We start from the raw sequence: 17,274 nt of genomic DNA, 5'->3' as shown, positions 1-17,274 counted from the left end.
ATAGAAAAGGCACAAAAATCAGACACCACTGTAAGTACATAAAAAGTCCCCCAAAGGTATTTTATCTCAAGTGAATAAATTTAATGACAAAGCAAGTCCAGGGTTCTCTTCAGAGTGATTTCTCTTCAGGGGCATAGAAATGACTGTACATATATACTGAAATTATTTTGCTGGATTTCAACTCCAATTTGAAAAAGAGGCAATGCAGAATAAGTAAATTATACACACATATAGATAGATATATTTACATATAGAAAAATGGACTCTTTGGTGCACAGTTAGTTCTGTGAGATTTGATGCACAAAATTCCCTCACACTGCCTGCCCCTTGGTAGTCAAACCCTCCCTACTCACAACCCTGGCCACCACTGATCTGTTCTTTTTCCTTATAATTTTGCCTTTTCCAGAATGTCATATAAATTGAATCATGTGGTATGTATGCAGTCTTTTGGGTCTGGCTCTTTCACTTAGCAAACTGTATTTGAGATTCATCCCTATCATTTAGTGAATCAATTTAATTATATGGATGTACCACAGTTTGCTTACCAAATAAAAAACATCTGGATTGCGTCCAGGTCTCAGCAGTTACAAATAACACTGCTACCACTATTTACGTATAGGTTTTTATGTAGAGCTAAATTTTCATTTTGGGGGGGGCGGAATATCAGGGAGAAAAATTGCTGGGTCACGTGGTAAGGGTATGTTAAAGTTTAAAAGCGACTGCTCAACTATTTCCCAAAGGGACTATCTTCTTGCATTTCTTGTTTACAACCTTTGAGCACTCCTACTGCTCCGTATCCTCACCATCCTTCGGTGTGATCAGTTTTCGCTTGTTGGTTGGTTTCAACCATTCAGATAGGCAAAGTAGTAAGGGTAACGCTCTAAGTAATCCAAAAGAAAAATGATTCAGCTGATTCTCAATACCTTGCAAGATCACCCACGCCTGATTCTGAGAGAAAGCTTATTTCAATGACTTGTCTCAAATAACTAGTTATAACCCCATCATAGTTGTTGCAGTTTTACCCTAAACTGTATTCCAGGATACAGGCCTTCAGAAATACTTCCTTGTTTTTACTGACAACTTCAAACAGCACTTCAGTGAGGACAAAGTACCATTCTTAAATAAATGGTCAAGTACCATCTCTTTGCTCTTGGGCAACAAGCCCTGACTGAACACGGTGTGTTTTTTACAAATTCATCCCTTTTGGTATCAGGGTCACTAGGAAAGTCTATCTACAGTTCAGTAGAAAACCAGTTCATTATTTGGAAAAAAATAAACTCAAGTTTACCTTTCTGTTCATGGTAGTAGCATCTTCTTAATATATGAGGAGCAGCAACATTCAAAATGAAAATGGTTGAAGACTTTAAGGAAACAACATGTTTGAAGTGCCAAACAGGATCACAAGACATGTAGGGCATTTACATTTCCTTCTGACACAATTCATTTAATTGGGTAATTTACTACCCAGCCAATGTCACGTGAATTACCCTTTGGTTCTTTTTCTTTTGTAAGAAGAGGCCTATCTCAATTAAGTCTTCTTCTCCCAGCTTTGAACTTTTAAGGCAAAAAGAGAAAGATAACAATCTGTGGGTTACTTTTGTAACAAGTTATGTTCTTTCTCAATGAATTTTCCATGACATGTGTTTAGGAAAATCTCAGAATATACCAAAATGGGATAATGATGGGGTTTTAGATTTATCAAAGGCTGCCTTACCCCCATGCACAGATCAGCTGACTCCCCACTGCGCCGAAGGACACTGTGCAGGCCCAGAGGCAGTCGGTGAAAGGGAAACTGGTTCCGATGAGAATGACCTCCCCGAATCCTCACCGAAAGCTGGAGCCATAGGAACCTGGCATTGCTGACATTTCGATCAATGTGGTTTTGACATTTACTTCTTCTGCTTTCAGGTTGGACTTGATGATAAGTTTTGGGAAAGTTCTGGTGATAAGGTGTTTTCCGAGAAGGGTCCACCTGATTCAGAAAGATGGGACTTGCCTTTGAACACTGCGTGTTAGTCCCCGGTATGAGCCAGCTGCGGTGGAGGTCCCCTCCCCCAGGCCTACTGTGCGGAGCGGCCTCTAGTGTCTCGATCTGGTACTCTGGGGATAAAATCGTTCTCAGCAGACATGTGCTTTGCTCTCTAGACGTTTTCAAATACTGCTTCACTTGTTATTGTCATTATTAAGAAGGATAAAATTCACTTCCATCTTCATGGTCACCCTAGCAGGAAATGATTTGCTTTTCCTTGTAACCCTAAGTCAAGTTTGTAATAGTCCTAACCACTGGTCATATTTTGAGACCATGATGTGTCTATTTCCCCCACTCCCGTTTAAGAGAAGAATGTATCTAAGATGAGACTCAGGGCATATGTTGTCCAACTCCTCCATAGACTAAAATTCATCTTTTCCCCTCTATCTCTTCTCCACAATAGCAATGGGAGCATTGAGGGGCTGCTATTGAGGGTCTGTTTCTCTCATCCTCTCAGTGTTCACCGACCCCTCGTCTTCATTGTTCTCCTTCTACTGGTTATGCCCAACACACCGAAATCTATGCCTCAGGTTCTGACATTTTTACCTTTAATTCTGTCTTGAATCTCTAACTGCCTATCAGGCCTGAAGATGTATGTCTTGCTCGTACCATAAATACATGTGAAAGTGAACTCTCCACCATCTAATAATTAAATCAGTGAATCAGCTCTTTCTGTTCATGGTGCTTCCTCATTCCAGGCACCCAGATAGCCAAACTCCGACCTTTTTATTGAATTTAGTGGGGTGACATTGGTTGATAAAATTACATAGGTTTCAAATATACAAGTCTACAGTACATCATCTGTATCAAACACCTCTTTTCAGCCCTCTCCCAACCCAGAAAACATCTTTATACTGCTTTTTTCCTCCCTACAATGTACTTGCCTCCCTTCCTTTCTGAGTGCTCAATGTCATCAAGCGATATTTAACATAGTCAGGCATTATGAGCCTCCATTAAGCCCCAGCCAGCGTATCCACAGCTCAGCTTTCCTAATGGCTAACAAATTTGCCTACAATTCTACTTTAAAAACTATTTCCCTATATCCAAAAATACAAATGGCCCAGAATACTTCATTTGAATGTCCAATAAAGTTCAATGTCCTAAGAACTTTATTTAAGGCTCAATGAAGAGTGATCTGAACTTTTTCAAGACTTGTACCCGCATCTTGCTGTTAACTTCTGTACACACTCCATGCCTGCTGCTTGTTTTAGAACCACAGAATGGCTTTTCTTTGAATGTCACACCTTTGTCCATATTCTCTCCCTCTGGAATCTTTGCTCAACTTATTCACCTACTAAAATCTGATATTTCCCTTTAGAATTTATTCTCAACTTTAGTGTACATCAGAATAAACTAGAGTGACTGCTAAAAAGTCATATTTGTCTGTCGAATCTCAGAATTTTGATTTAACAGATGTAGGAAGGGACCCAGGCATCTGTCTTTCTAACAAGCCCATCCGAGTGAAGAATGGGGAAGGGGCTCTGTTGGCGCTCACACACAGACTGGTGGGTGCCTTTGCTATTCTGAGTAACTAACCAAGTGTCGTGGAGGGAAGTGGACCCTTGAATTCCCTATAAAATGCCTTTGTGGAAAATTACATGGAACCAAACATACAGAGTACAGTGCAAAACTAAGGATGTGTCAGAAGAGGCCCAGAGGTCCTCCCACCTTTAAAACATGAACTGCTTTGTCTATAGAGCATTAGATTTTTAGTCTCAACATGCTGTGTCCACATTTTATAGTAGGACAGGAAGTAGACTGAGAGAAAGGGACCCGATGGGGCCTGTGAGCTGGCGAACAAACAAAATGACTCTGTGTCAAGAAATGGGTTTCTGACTCCAAAGTCTCTAGTCCATCCAGGATATCTTGTGTCTGTAATGTCAAAACTAATATGAGAAAAGAATGCAGACAAAGCCTAGAAGTTTGGTGGCTGTTTGTTTAGTATTTAAAATAATGATAACACATATCTCTGTGATGAAAGCAAATGTTTGAGACATCTTGGGAATGTCTCATTGATCAGACAACACTGAGCAAATACTGACACCAGGACACGATAAAATAGTCCCACAATCCAGTTGTAACAAAACTTCAAGGTTATTGATCGAATCACACAGAGCTTCCCACTTTCTATCCACAACGCAATTATTGGGCATTCAAGCCAAATTTCCTTTTAATTATCTCTAAAAATCAAACACTTGGCACTTCCTTCAGTGTTTACGCCACAACTCACATATTTTTACTTAGCCTGTGCTTACAGACTACCTATTTTTTAAATTTTAGCTTGATCCAATCTTCATGTCTATCTTTTTTCTAACATGTCATAGTAATTCTTAAATATTAAAACCTTTGCTTCTGCCATGTCATTCTTCCACCAGAGAAAAGAAATGTGTACTGTGACATCATTAAACACAGAAATAACCCCTGGTATTCTGTTGCAAACACACACATCTTGCTTCACCCACCAGACCCCCCAACCCCCTAAAACTGACTCCTGGATAAGGGTAAGGGAGAACGCGAGAAAAGTGAAGCCCTTAACTCCTCTGGAACACACGATATCTATCATCTCAAGCCTCCAGAAGACTTTCCAGGAGATGTAGGTCATCACACCGAATGCCTTTACTAGGAAAACCCTAGAAGGCAGAGGAAGCCCTCCAAGACTCACTGAATTATCAAGTGAGGGAAAGGCCATGTTCATTGGCAAAGGGTCATTTTTTCCCTCGTTCATTCAGCAGTCATTTTTTGATTAACACTCACGCACAAACCTCTGAGCTCATAAAACTGAAACCCTTTGGGTGATATGCCTGCCAGAGGCCCAGCCAGGGGGAAAAATGCCACACTTGACATATAGGAACTTGAGGGAGATTTAATAAAGGAACTATTAGCAAAATTGTGGGCAGGGTTGAGAGGCCACCCCCACCCCATACACGCAGGGTAGTACTCCAGGGGTAACACATCCAAATGGTTGTTATCTATGCCTGAACAGATGAGGTGTGAGAGAAGTTAGACAGTCCTTGCAGGACACAGTCATGTGGAGACACTGCCAGGGGAACAGGGTAATATGGGGGGGGAGGGGCAGGATGCCTAAGCTGATTCCACAGGAAAGGTGACTTGGGGCTAGAGAAAGACACTCCCCCCTTCTTCCCTCCTGCTGTGAGTTCCAGCCATGGCTGCTGGAGTCCAGAGGGCTGGGTGAAGTCTACACAGGCCAGCCTCCCAGGGCACAGAGCAAGACGAGCAGGATGGAGGATGACCACAAACAGGCAATCACCAGGTAACTGGCCCACGTGGCAACACTCACTGTGACTTCCCAATGGCTCTGAAACAAAAGTAAACTTCTTTTGTCTTAGAGGCCATCAGTAAGGTCAGATGGCCAGCCAGGGCCAGCTAGGGCTGATAAGTGGAATACTGTGTATTAGCACTTTGTGGGGATGCGACATTTCTATTTTTATCTTATGTGCTAGTTTCTACAGTCGGATCTGTTTTTTTATAAAAAGGGGATGATGCTGAAGTCTGTATTCTACGAGTTGAAGAAATACTCTGATGTATATATTTAACATCTGGAGGCCTAAGAGTGAATAGCTTGCTGGACAGACTCGTCTGAGGCAGCCTCACAACCCTTGCCTCCAGGAGTTCATGTCTTTGTGACATCTATTCCCCTGCAGTGTGGGCAGCGCCTGTGACTTGCTTTTAACCACAGACAGTGCAGAGAAGATGGCTGAGACTCCCGTGATCGTGTCCGCTCCATGACACAGGTGGCCACATCACTCCCACGAAGGCACTGCCTTCTACAGCCTGCTCTGCTGGCAGACTCAGGCTGGGCACTTCCTCTCTGGCTGGCTCTGAGGGAAGGAGCTATGGCGAGAGAGCCTGAGGAGAGGGCCACATGGCGAGGGACTGTGGCAGCCTCTTGGAGCCAAGAGCAGCCCCTGGTAAACAGTCAGCAAGACACAAAGCACCAAAGGCCCCCAACCACAAGAGATGAATTCCGCCAGCAACCTGAACAGGGTTGGTAGCAGATCTGGTCAAGCCTTTCCCTGAGAACCCAGCTAAGCCTGGCCAAGACTCCCAAACCTCAGAACCTCTGAGATGTGCATGCTTGTTGTTTTAAGCGACAAAGTTTGTGGTAATGTGTTACTCAACGATAGAAAAGGAATACACACCAGTAGTTCACATTTCCATACTGTGTTAATGACTTCTTATATTTTCTCAAATTCCCTACAACTTGGGCCTGTGACTCTGTCATGATTTTAGTTGACAGCTATGCAGAATTTACTATTTACAAATATTCTCATAAGTATTAAATCAACTGTTCATCAAAATGAGCCAACAATATTAGTCTCAGATAAGAGCCAAGGAAACAGTCTGTGAGGTTCCAATTGTCAGACCTAGGGTTAACCAACAAATAAATGGCAAGTTTTGGATTTGGGCCTAGGACCTTGACTGCAAATCTGAGGTTATTCCACCTCACACTCTGCTTCCTAATTTAGTCTTAGGTCATCAAAACAGAGTGCACATGGACCACACTCTCTTTCCTTACAAGGTCCAGATTATTCATTCTGCCCCCTGTGATGGCAAAAGGCCTTTTCTTTACGTCAAAAATGCATGTGTTCTTGTCCCCAAGATTAAAAATGTGTGCTGGTAGGAAAAATCCCATGGAAAATTCAAAGGCCTCCTCCTGCTAATCATAACTCAGTAGCAGCATTCTTATCAAAAATCAGGTTGTGAATTGCAGATAGGCATGTTATTACCATCAGCAGCAAAGGCATAAAGCCAACACTTAAAAACATTTTTTGTAATGTCTACCCAGGTCTAATTTTTTTTTCTCCTTAAATAGCTTGAAAATAAAAGGGCTTTGGCAAAACACTTTACGACTAGGGCCCAAACACTAAACCTTATTAAAAGTAACCAAAGCAGATGGCAACATTAGCTAACAGAATTTTTTCGAACTGTTCTCTGTTGAAAGAAACATTTGGAGGTGATGTGAAGGACTTACCTCTCCGAATGGCTGGTGGTGGAATTCGCTCTGTGAGGTCTGGGGCTGGTTTGATCCAAAGGCCAGCAAGCAGGACACCTGGCAATCTCCTGGGGGGGTGATGAGGGGAGGGAAACAGAGCATTTTCTGCAGGACACATCAAAGGCTCCAGCACAAGCCATCAAAGTGGGCACCTGCAATAATAGAAACGAACGATTAAAGCAGCCCCGCCCTTGTGTTTCACGTCCGTTGTTCTGAACAGTGGTCATTAACAATTTGCCCACATTTGTCTTTCTTACTTAAACCTATTAGGATCATTGAAGCTGTGGAAGCTTAAGGATAATTTTATAACAAAATAAGGAGTGTTTAATGTTTGCCGAACATTTAATAAGCTTTTCAAAAATATCCTGTTTTAGTTCAATGCAGATTTTGGCCCAAGATGAGAGGGTTTTGTTTGATTGTTGGTTGCTTGTTTTTCTGAACCTACATTTTAAATGACACAGGTTTGGAAGTCGATGTGATTCAACCTTGGAAGGCTCTTGCCGTGTGTCTGTGGGCCTTATATCAGAGCCCTTGATTAGAAGGAGAAGAGAAAGAAGGCTTTTGTTCCATCCCTCCCTGTTATTATATTCATTATGAATCTTTCCCTTTCTTTCCGCCAATTAGGACCTGTCCCAATATGGCGGGACCTCCAGCGCACAAACTCACATGCATGGCTCTTTCCAGAAATCACTTGGCTTGAAATTCAATTCCCTCTTTTTTTTTAAAAAAATAATAATAATAAAAAAACAGTTCCGCTGAATTCCAAGACATTTNAGGAGAAGAGAAAGAAGGCTTTTGTTCCATCCCTCCCTGTTATTATATTCATTATGAATCTTTCCCTTTCTTTCCGCCAATTAGGACCTGTCCCAATATGGCGGGACCTCCAGCGCACAAACTCACATGCATGGCTCTTTCCAGAAATCACTTGGCTTGAAATTCAATTCCCTCTTTTTTTTAAAAATAATAATAATAAAAAAACAGTTCCGCTGAATTCCAAGACATTTATATTTAGAGTTTGCATGACTAAGGATTTATTACCAAGAGAAAATTAGAGTGATTCCATTTTTCATCCTTACTTAAACAGACAGGCTCGCTGGGAGCCAAAGTGTTTGCAGTGCTCAGTCCTTCTTTGTCGTCCCACAGAGAAGCTTCTCATCGCAGTGTCAGTTGGGAGCACAGAGCTGACACTGACAGTGTGGGCAGGGGGTCTAGTACTCACTCCACCCTTTACTAGTTGTATGGGTTTCAGGGTCTCAAGTGACCTCTTTAAGTCTCTTCCCCAACCTGCAATGTAGCCAGCATACTCCTGGCTCCTTGGGGCCACTGAAAGGCGTGAATGGATAGCATACAGGCTTTATTCCATCATCTGGGGCACAGGGTCATTTAAAAGTGCTACCACTTCAGGGATGCAAGCTGCATTTTCCTCTGATTGCCTGTTTCAGTCGCTCCCTCGATTCCCTTTGGTCTGGCCTCCTTCTTGTCCGCCAAGCTCCATGCTAACCACGTGGGAAGTTCCATCTCCATAGGACCAAGGAGATACGAATAGCCGGAAAAGTACCAGTTTGTCCTGGTCCTAAATTTGCTTTGGAACTTGGATTTCTCTTTATTGATTTCATTACATCTAATTTCAAAATATGCAGGAGAACTGTGAGCAGGGGAGAGGAATGACTGGACACCCAACTTTGCTCCTTCTTGAAGAGCGTTTCTACGGAGCACCTGTTACATTAAGTAGTCAGTGCACGCTTGTTCACAAATGAACAAATAACTGAAATGATGACATTTAGTTGTTGATTACGGAGACTGGTGTTAGGTATGTTAAATCTTTCACTAACAGCATTTTACAGTTAATTATTTACATTTGAATTAAATTCTCTAGCTTCCTTTCTAAACTTTTTATCACCGAAAGTTCAACAAATTGGCAATAGCACAGCAGTCTTTGTGGCCCCAGTTGCATTCTGAGGAGAATTCACGTGCTTCTGTTTCCTCTAAAGACTAAGCTTGTTATACCTTTCTGTTAACTTAGATCCCCCTTATATCATTCAATAAAGTTTTGAGTTTTGTTCTCACACATTATTTTATTGTTTTGCTTTGTTAAATATACTTTCTAATTTGGAACAATCGTAAGTCTTTGGGAGAGTTACGAAGACAGCACAGAAAGCCCGTGCACCCAGTTTGTTTCCCCTAATGTCATCGTCTTACAACATCACGCTACATTCGTCACAAGTAAGAAACCGACATTGGAACATTACTATCAACGAAACTCCAGACTTGACTCCGATGTCAGTGCAATACTTTTTCTGTTTGTTTTGTTTGTGGGGTTTTTTTTTGTGTTTTTCTACCAGCATTTTTGCTGTGTTCCAGGACCTCATCTAGGACACCACGCTGCATTCACTCGCTGTATCCCTCCAGTCCTCTCTAGTCTGTGACGGCCTCTCAGTCTTTCCCTGTTTTTCATGACTTGATAGTTCTGGGGAACACTGGTCAAGTATTTTGCAGAATGTTCTGGAGTTTGAGTTTTTTTGATATTCTCTCATAATTAGACCTGGACTAGGGGTTTGAAAATACCAGAGATAAAATGTGCCATTATCATCACATGATATCAGTGGGTCTGTGGAATCCACGTGGCCTCACCACAATGTTAACCTTGAACACCTAGCCAAGTGTCAAGTTAATTCATGTCTCTCTCTTTCCATGCTCTGTGGTTTGGGAATGAGTCTGTAAGATTCAACCTTCCAGAGACAGGGTGGGAGTATCAATATCAGATATTTAAAATGTTTTGTAAGGAAAGTTTCTCTCTTCTCCATTTATTTATTTTTTCCATCATGTATTTATACCAGTATAGATTCACGTGTATTTATTTTATACTTTGAGCTATAATCGAACACTATGCTACTTATTTTGTTGCTCAAATAGTTTCAGCTTTAGCCACCAATTATTATATCATTGGATTTTTTAAAGATGTATGTAGGTACACAATCATATCTCATTGCAATTTAACTTGTATTTCTCTAATGACTAATGATGACAAATATCTCTTCATATAGTTATTTGCCATCAGTATTTCCTTTTGGATGAAATTTCTGTTCATTTCACTTACACATTTTCTAATTGAATTGCTTATTTTTCCTCTTTTTTTAATGATGGGTTTTAAACTCTTTATATATTCTTAATAAAAGTCCTATGGTAGATATTGTGATTTCCAAATATTTTCTTCCAGCCTTTAGATGAATTTTTCATTATCTTCACATGGTCTTTAACAGAACAAAAGCTTTTTAATTTGGATTCATTCCAATATAACAATTATTTTCTTTTATAGGTCATGCTTGTATAGTCATATCTAAGAATTTCTCTTATGATTTATTCTCAAAGTTTTGTAGTATTATATTTAAGACCATGACTCACTTAGAACTGATTTTTGCATAAATTATTAGATTTAGATTGAGATTCATTTATTTGCTTCGGTTCACCAATTGCTTTAGCACCATTTGTTTAAAAGACCCACATTCTACTGAACTGCTTTTGCAACTTTTTCAAAAATCAGTTGGGCACGTTCGTCTACTTCTGGGTTCTCTCTCCTATTCCGTCGATCCAGATTGCTCCATCAGTATCGCACTCTCTTATTATTGTAACCATATAGTAGGTCTTAGCTTTAGACAGAATGATTCCTCTCACTTTATTCTTCTCCAAAATTATTTTAGCTATTTTTAGGCCTGAGCTTTGCCATATAAATTATAAAATGAGTTTTTCTATATCTATAAAAATATTGCTGGATTTTTAATATAAATGTCATTAACCCTATAGATCAAGTTAGGGAAAATGTTGAGTCTTCCTATCCATTTAGATGTTCTTGATTTTTTTGTCACCATTTAAAAACTTTCAGCATATAAGTCTTGTACATATACTGTTAGATGTGTACATAACGATTTCCTTTTTTGGAGTGATTTTAAATAGCCTTACATTTTAACTTTGGTTTCCACATATTCATTGCAAGTACACAGAAATACATTTGATTGTTTTGTCTGTATTGAATTTGTATCCTCTGATCATGATTAATTCATTTATTAGTTCTAGCAGTTTTTCGTAGCTTCTTTGGCATTATCTATGTATGCAATGATATCATTAGAAAATAGAGACAGTAATAAATTTTTCTCTCCAATCTGTATTCTTTGTTACACTCTGTTAGGTAAGAGTGATGAGAGCAAAGTCTTGGCTTGTTCCTGAGCTTAGGGGAAACTCATTCAGCTTTAAGCATGATGCTAGCTATCATTTTTGTTGTTGTTGTTGTCATTTTATTTTGTTTTTGTATATACTCTTTATCAAAGCAAGAATGTTTCACTTTATTTTGTGTTTTTGCAGATAGTTTTCAAAATTTGTCATATGTTTGATCTCTATAAATTGATAATATCATGTGATCTTTGTTTAACCTGTTGATATGGTAGGTTACAATGACTGATTTTCAAATATTTAACTAGAATTGCACAATCAACATAAATCATGGTTGGCCATGGTATATAATTGTTTTTATATACCTCTGGATTCAAGTTGCTTAAATTTAGTTTAGGGTTTTTATTTCTAACTTCATATGAAATACTGGCCTACAGTTTTTTCTTTTGCACTGCTTCTGTCTGTGAAATCAAGGTAATTTTGGCCTCATTAAATGAGTTTAAAAGTGTCTCTTCATCTTCTCTTTTCCATAAGAGGTTGTGCAGAATTTTGTTAACTCTTCTTTAAAGGTTTGAGAGAATCCTAAATATTGGAGTTACCTGGACCTCATTCCAGAACCTGACTCTTTTCTCTCTATTTTACCCTTAGAGAGTTTAATTTTAGTCCTTTCTGAAATACCTTCCACCTTCCAATAAATCTCAAATTTTTACCTTCAACTCAGACAGCTCAACTGAGCTCCAAACTTATTTATACAACTTTTCCATTTGATATCTTCACTCCAATCAAAACAGAACTTTTAATACCTGCCCACTGCACTCAATGGCCTACTCTCCCAAGGTAAGAAAACACCATCTCAGTAAATCACCCTACTCACATTTAACCAAGCCACCACTATCTGACGGGTACTCTCATACCCTCAAACACCATGCCCAGTCTACTACCTAATTCTGTTGCTTTAGCTCTGAAATGCATTTTGAAGGCTGCCATTTTTCATAACCTCCACTGTGACTACCCTAGTCCCTGCCACCTTATTCTTCCCCGAGGATCCTAACTTGTCTCTCTCTTGCTGCCCTCTGTACTCCCACTAATAATTTCACCCAGCAGCCAGAGTGACATCTTCAAAATATGACTCAGACCATGTCAGCTCTTCTTCTTAAAACCCTCTCATGACATTCCATTGCACTTAACATAAATTAAAACTTCCTACCATAAAGTGATTTATTCACATACATGAGCCACTGGCCTCATTTACATCTGCTCCTTACATTAGGTCCCTCCATTAGTCTCTTAGAGTGGCCATGACAAAATACTGCAGACTGGGTGGCTTAAACAACACACATTTATTTTTCTCACATTGTTGGGAGTTAGAAGTCCAAGAACAAGGTGTTGGCAAGTTTGGTTTCTAGTGAGGTCTATTCCCACCTTGCAGACAGCTGCCATCTCACATGACGTTTTCTGTGCACACACGTGGAAGGAGAGAGACCTCTGGCCTCTCTCTCTCTTCTTATAAGGACACCAGTTCTATCAGATGAAGGCCTGCCCTTACGAACTCAGTTAACTGTATTATTTCCTTAAGGCCCTAACTCCAAATATAGTCACATCGGGAGTTACAGCTTCAATGTATGAGTTTGGGGTGGGGGACACAATTCAATCCATAACAGTACCTATTATTCCTCCCTAAAATCCAGGCATACAGGTTTTCTTCTACAAACAAAGGGAACCAAACTCATTCCTATCTTAAGGCCTTCATTTCAGCTCCATTCACCTGGAACAGTCTTTTCCTAAGAGCACGTGTTTGGATGAATCTTTTTTAAAAAAAAACACTTATTTATTTCTAGAGAGGGGACAGGAAGGAGAAAGAGAGGGAGAGAAACATCAATGTGTGGTTGCCTCTCATGTGTCCCCAACTGGGGACCTGGCCTGCAATCCAGGCATGTGCCCTGGCTGGGAATTGAACCAGCGACCCTTTGCTTCACAGGCCCGTGCTCATTCCACTGAGCTACACCAGCCAGGGTTGGATGATTCTTATCTTTTATGCCTAAACTCAAACTGTGACCTCTTCAGAGAGCCACACCCTGGTAACTTCATCTAAAATCGCCTCTAGATGTGAGTCATTACTTCCTAAACCATTACCCTGCTTAATTTTCCTCATAGAACTTATCACTATCTAAGTTATCTTTCTCTATTTATTGGTTTATTTTCTTAATTTCCCTCTTTCCTTTCTCTACACTAGAACACCGATGTAATTTTGGTATATAACTAATAACTAAAAATACTTGTAAAGTGTTGAATGAATGGATTTGGATTAGTGAAGGCCAGCAGATGGCATGGGACCTGTTCCATAAGGGGGTCTGAGTGTGGCTTTATGCACATTCAAAAGATGAATCATGGGCAGAAAGCTCTGACCTGTTCTCATATTTTCAAAAGAATTGGCCACAATCGCCTGCCAATTTAATTATTGTAGAGCACACATTTAAGGGCTTTGGATTCCAATGCCCTGTGGTGTAGGGTAAAAAGATAGCAACACCCCACCAAAATCTCTCTAGATTCTCATATCAGAAATGAGGGCAAATGAAACAAACTAGTCTTCTGATTTTTCTTTTCTAATGTTATCACCCGGAAAGTGGCCCATGGATGCTGATTTCCATACATACAATCTAAACAGTCCTAATGCAAAGAGAAAAGAAGGAAAATATATACATGGACTACATAGCTTCAAAGAGGATTTGTATTCCTTGCCCACAAACAATTTTCCCTGCTGTGAATTTTAGGGTTAATAACCCATGCATCTGAACATACTCAGCCTTGTTACTACTCTCCTTACATTTGGCTTCGCTTTCCAGCCAGTATAGTTATAAGGGACGGAATTTGTTCCAAGTAAAGAAGACGATGGTTCCATTTTGGAACAAAGTACAGATTTGTAGAGAATCTACATTTGCATCTTTCATAGTTATCAATTATTAAGGATATTATAAGGAGCACAGAACCACTTTCAACCACTTAAGTTGAAATCAAGAAATAGACTTAGGTCTATGCCTGAGTTTGTTTTTCTCATTCTGCATAATATACCCAAACTTTTAAGAGATCATCAACATAAGAGCTTTGGCATAATTTCAATATTTTCTTGAAAATATATGACCAGAAACACTGAGAAAAGGAAAAGTGACTTTATTGGATTGCTATTTTTAGGTTATCAAACTCTTGAATCATGCAGTGCAAAAAGAATTTCAATTTGTGGAGATTTCAGGAAAGAGATAAAATTCAGGAACATCTGCTTCAACCAGTAAATTCTCCCAAATTTTGAAAACCCAAATAATTAACCTGCGGGCCAAATTCCATGGTCACATATTTTTGACTTCAATTGTAAATTAAATAAACAGTTGGGAAATGACAAAGAGGGAGACGTGGCCCAGAGAAAGCTCCTGTGCATAAAGTCAACATTCCTTCTTAGATCGAAACTTGGTCCACGATCCTGAGTAAAGCACCCAGGACAACACAGGTCACTGTAAGATTTCCTAAAATCTAGAGATCTTTTCCATGACACATTCTCCCAAAGTGAATAAGTGTTGGCTTTCTGAGCCAGATTTTTCAAGGATTACTTTTTCTAACACATCATAAAAATGCAACCCTATCTTCTTACTTACCTTAATTACCTTTCTTGTCAGGTTCATGGCTTTGTTCTCAATGTACGTGCCTTTCTGACTACTTCTCTGAGTGAGCTCTTTCAACAAGATCAATATACCTGTAGCCTTGAAGGGAGAAAAAAAAAGTGTTGGAAGAGGAAGATGGAAAACCTGTCCCAATGAGGCACTTGTTGGCTAGCTCTTGGAGACAGCTGCACGTAAGATTGTCCTACCAGCAAATATATTTCAAAGTAGTAATATGATCACACATGAAGCCATCCCAGCAACATACTCTTCCCCATCTAAGATCTTCTACCAATAATAAACAGCCAGTCCCACGTTAAAGTCACTTTTCAAAATATACATCTTCCATACTGCAAGAATTATAAGATAGAGAAGAAAATTATTTTTATACTAATCTTCAGTTTCTTTCGGGAGATCATAGAGCTTAGAGAATTATATATGAAATACATCAAAAGATACAGATATATAAATATATATACTAATATATAATATAGTAGATAATGAAACTAAAATAACATATACTATACATTTAGTATATATACATAGGTTTATTATAGATATATAATATCCTAGATAGTATCTTAAGATTTGAAAGTATTGAAATTGTTTTTGTATGTTTGTTTTTGTTTTTGTGAGATTTACAGCAATGGTTCTCAACCAAAGGCACTTTGTCACCCAAGGGCCATCTGGCAATGTCTGGAGACATTTTTGGCTGTTACAGTCGGAGTGGAGGGTGATGCTGGCATCTAGTGGGTAAAGGCCAAGGATGCTACTACGCATGTCACAATGCACAGGACACCCCTTGCTCCAGTACAGAATGAGCTGACCTCGGCTGTCAACAGAGCCCACCAAAGCTGAGAAAATTCAACTTAGAATTATAAATTGGGAAGGTATACAATGAACTTTTAAGAAGTCTTAGCTCTATGACCGAGTTTATTTGAGGAAAATATCATATACTAGCAACTAAAAAAGGACACTCTTGGCACCTCACTTGTCTTCCAGTGTTCCCATCGCCACATCATAAAAGATATATGCTTGTTTAGTTCATCTCCTGATGAGTGAAAATGAGATAATCACAAGTCGTCTCAGAAATTTCCAGAGGATCTCAATAACTAGGACATTATACCCTGAGTCTGAGAAAAACTGGCAAACATTTCAGGAAATTTCCCCTTATTGGCACAACTGAAAGGCTACAAACAAATTCACTTTCAAATTGGTATTTAAGGGCATTTTATGAGTCTTTTGGATGTCTTTTCATGTCTTGCTTGAGTGGTGTTGAAAAGCTATAAACTTAGTTGCAGTAAATTAGACATTATTTTTAATCATTACCTCTCAGCATTATACATATAATAATGCTGAGAGGTAACAATTAAAAATACACACACACACATGCATATATGTATATATATATGTATGTGTGTATATATATATGCAGCATAGAAAATCAGTATTTGCAGTTCCAAACACCCTTTTAGTGGTGTCATCGGTCTACATTCTAAGGTGTTTCTGCATCAAAAGAAAATATATTAGCAGAGAACTATGAAGGAAGAAAAACCAAAAACTACCAGATGTTCTTAAAAGCTTGGAATCATTGACATCCTTTGTAACTTCACTGCTTTCAGGTATTATTATCCATGTGGAAGATTAGACCAGAAATGCTGGTCTCCAACTCTGAAGGTCAACGTTAAACTCACCACATCTAGGACATCTGAACACTGAGGCTCCACAGGGAATAGTTCAAGGAATTCATCCAATTTGATTTGCTTTTCCAAAATTAAAGTTTGGGTAATCAAAAGAGATTAAAAATAGAATATACTAATCCCTCTACATTAGCATGAACAAGAAGGAAATCTGCAGCTACCTGACACTGAGCATGTCCATCCTGGGCCAGACACACCTGTAGTGGATGCTTTGTAAACTGGTAGTCTTCTGCCCAGGATGATTCTTTCTGACAACTGGTTCTCCTGCTTCCACCTAGGCTTCTTGCACTTTAACTGCACATGGTGCAGGTGAAGTGACTTGAAAATGACTGCACTCCACTCTTTATCTGTTTGTGTCTGTGCCAATGGAAAGAATATGAATGCTCCAATAGCAGCCACTATAATCACAAGGGTAAGTATTGGGGTAAGAATTAAACTGTAAAGAAAAGATAAAATTTTACTGCTGTGGGGGCCTAGGAATTGGAGGACTTCAGCGATCCAAAACTATGAGACCTAGTATCATGTCTTCTTTGTTTTCATTAATAAAGCAATCAGAAAAGATTTTTGAAAAGATATAATATAAACAAATACGGCAAATAAACAATTGCCTCCCTCTGTGGCACTGTCACATTTTTCTTTACCTTTGTTTCACCTTTGAATTTTACTTTACCTTGGTATTAAAAAGGATACTTTGTTCCCTGTTTTCCTCACAAGTGATGT

The sequence above is a fragment of the Sturnira hondurensis genome, unplaced genomic scaffold (assembly GCF_014824575.4).
Source record: "Sturnira hondurensis isolate 20B ecotype Veracruz unplaced genomic scaffold, ASM1482457v3 Scaffold0018728, whole genome shotgun sequence".
Classification (NCBI taxonomy): Eukaryota; Metazoa; Chordata; class Mammalia; order Chiroptera; family Phyllostomidae; genus Sturnira; species Sturnira hondurensis.
Note: the sequence above shows the minus strand (reverse complement) of the source record.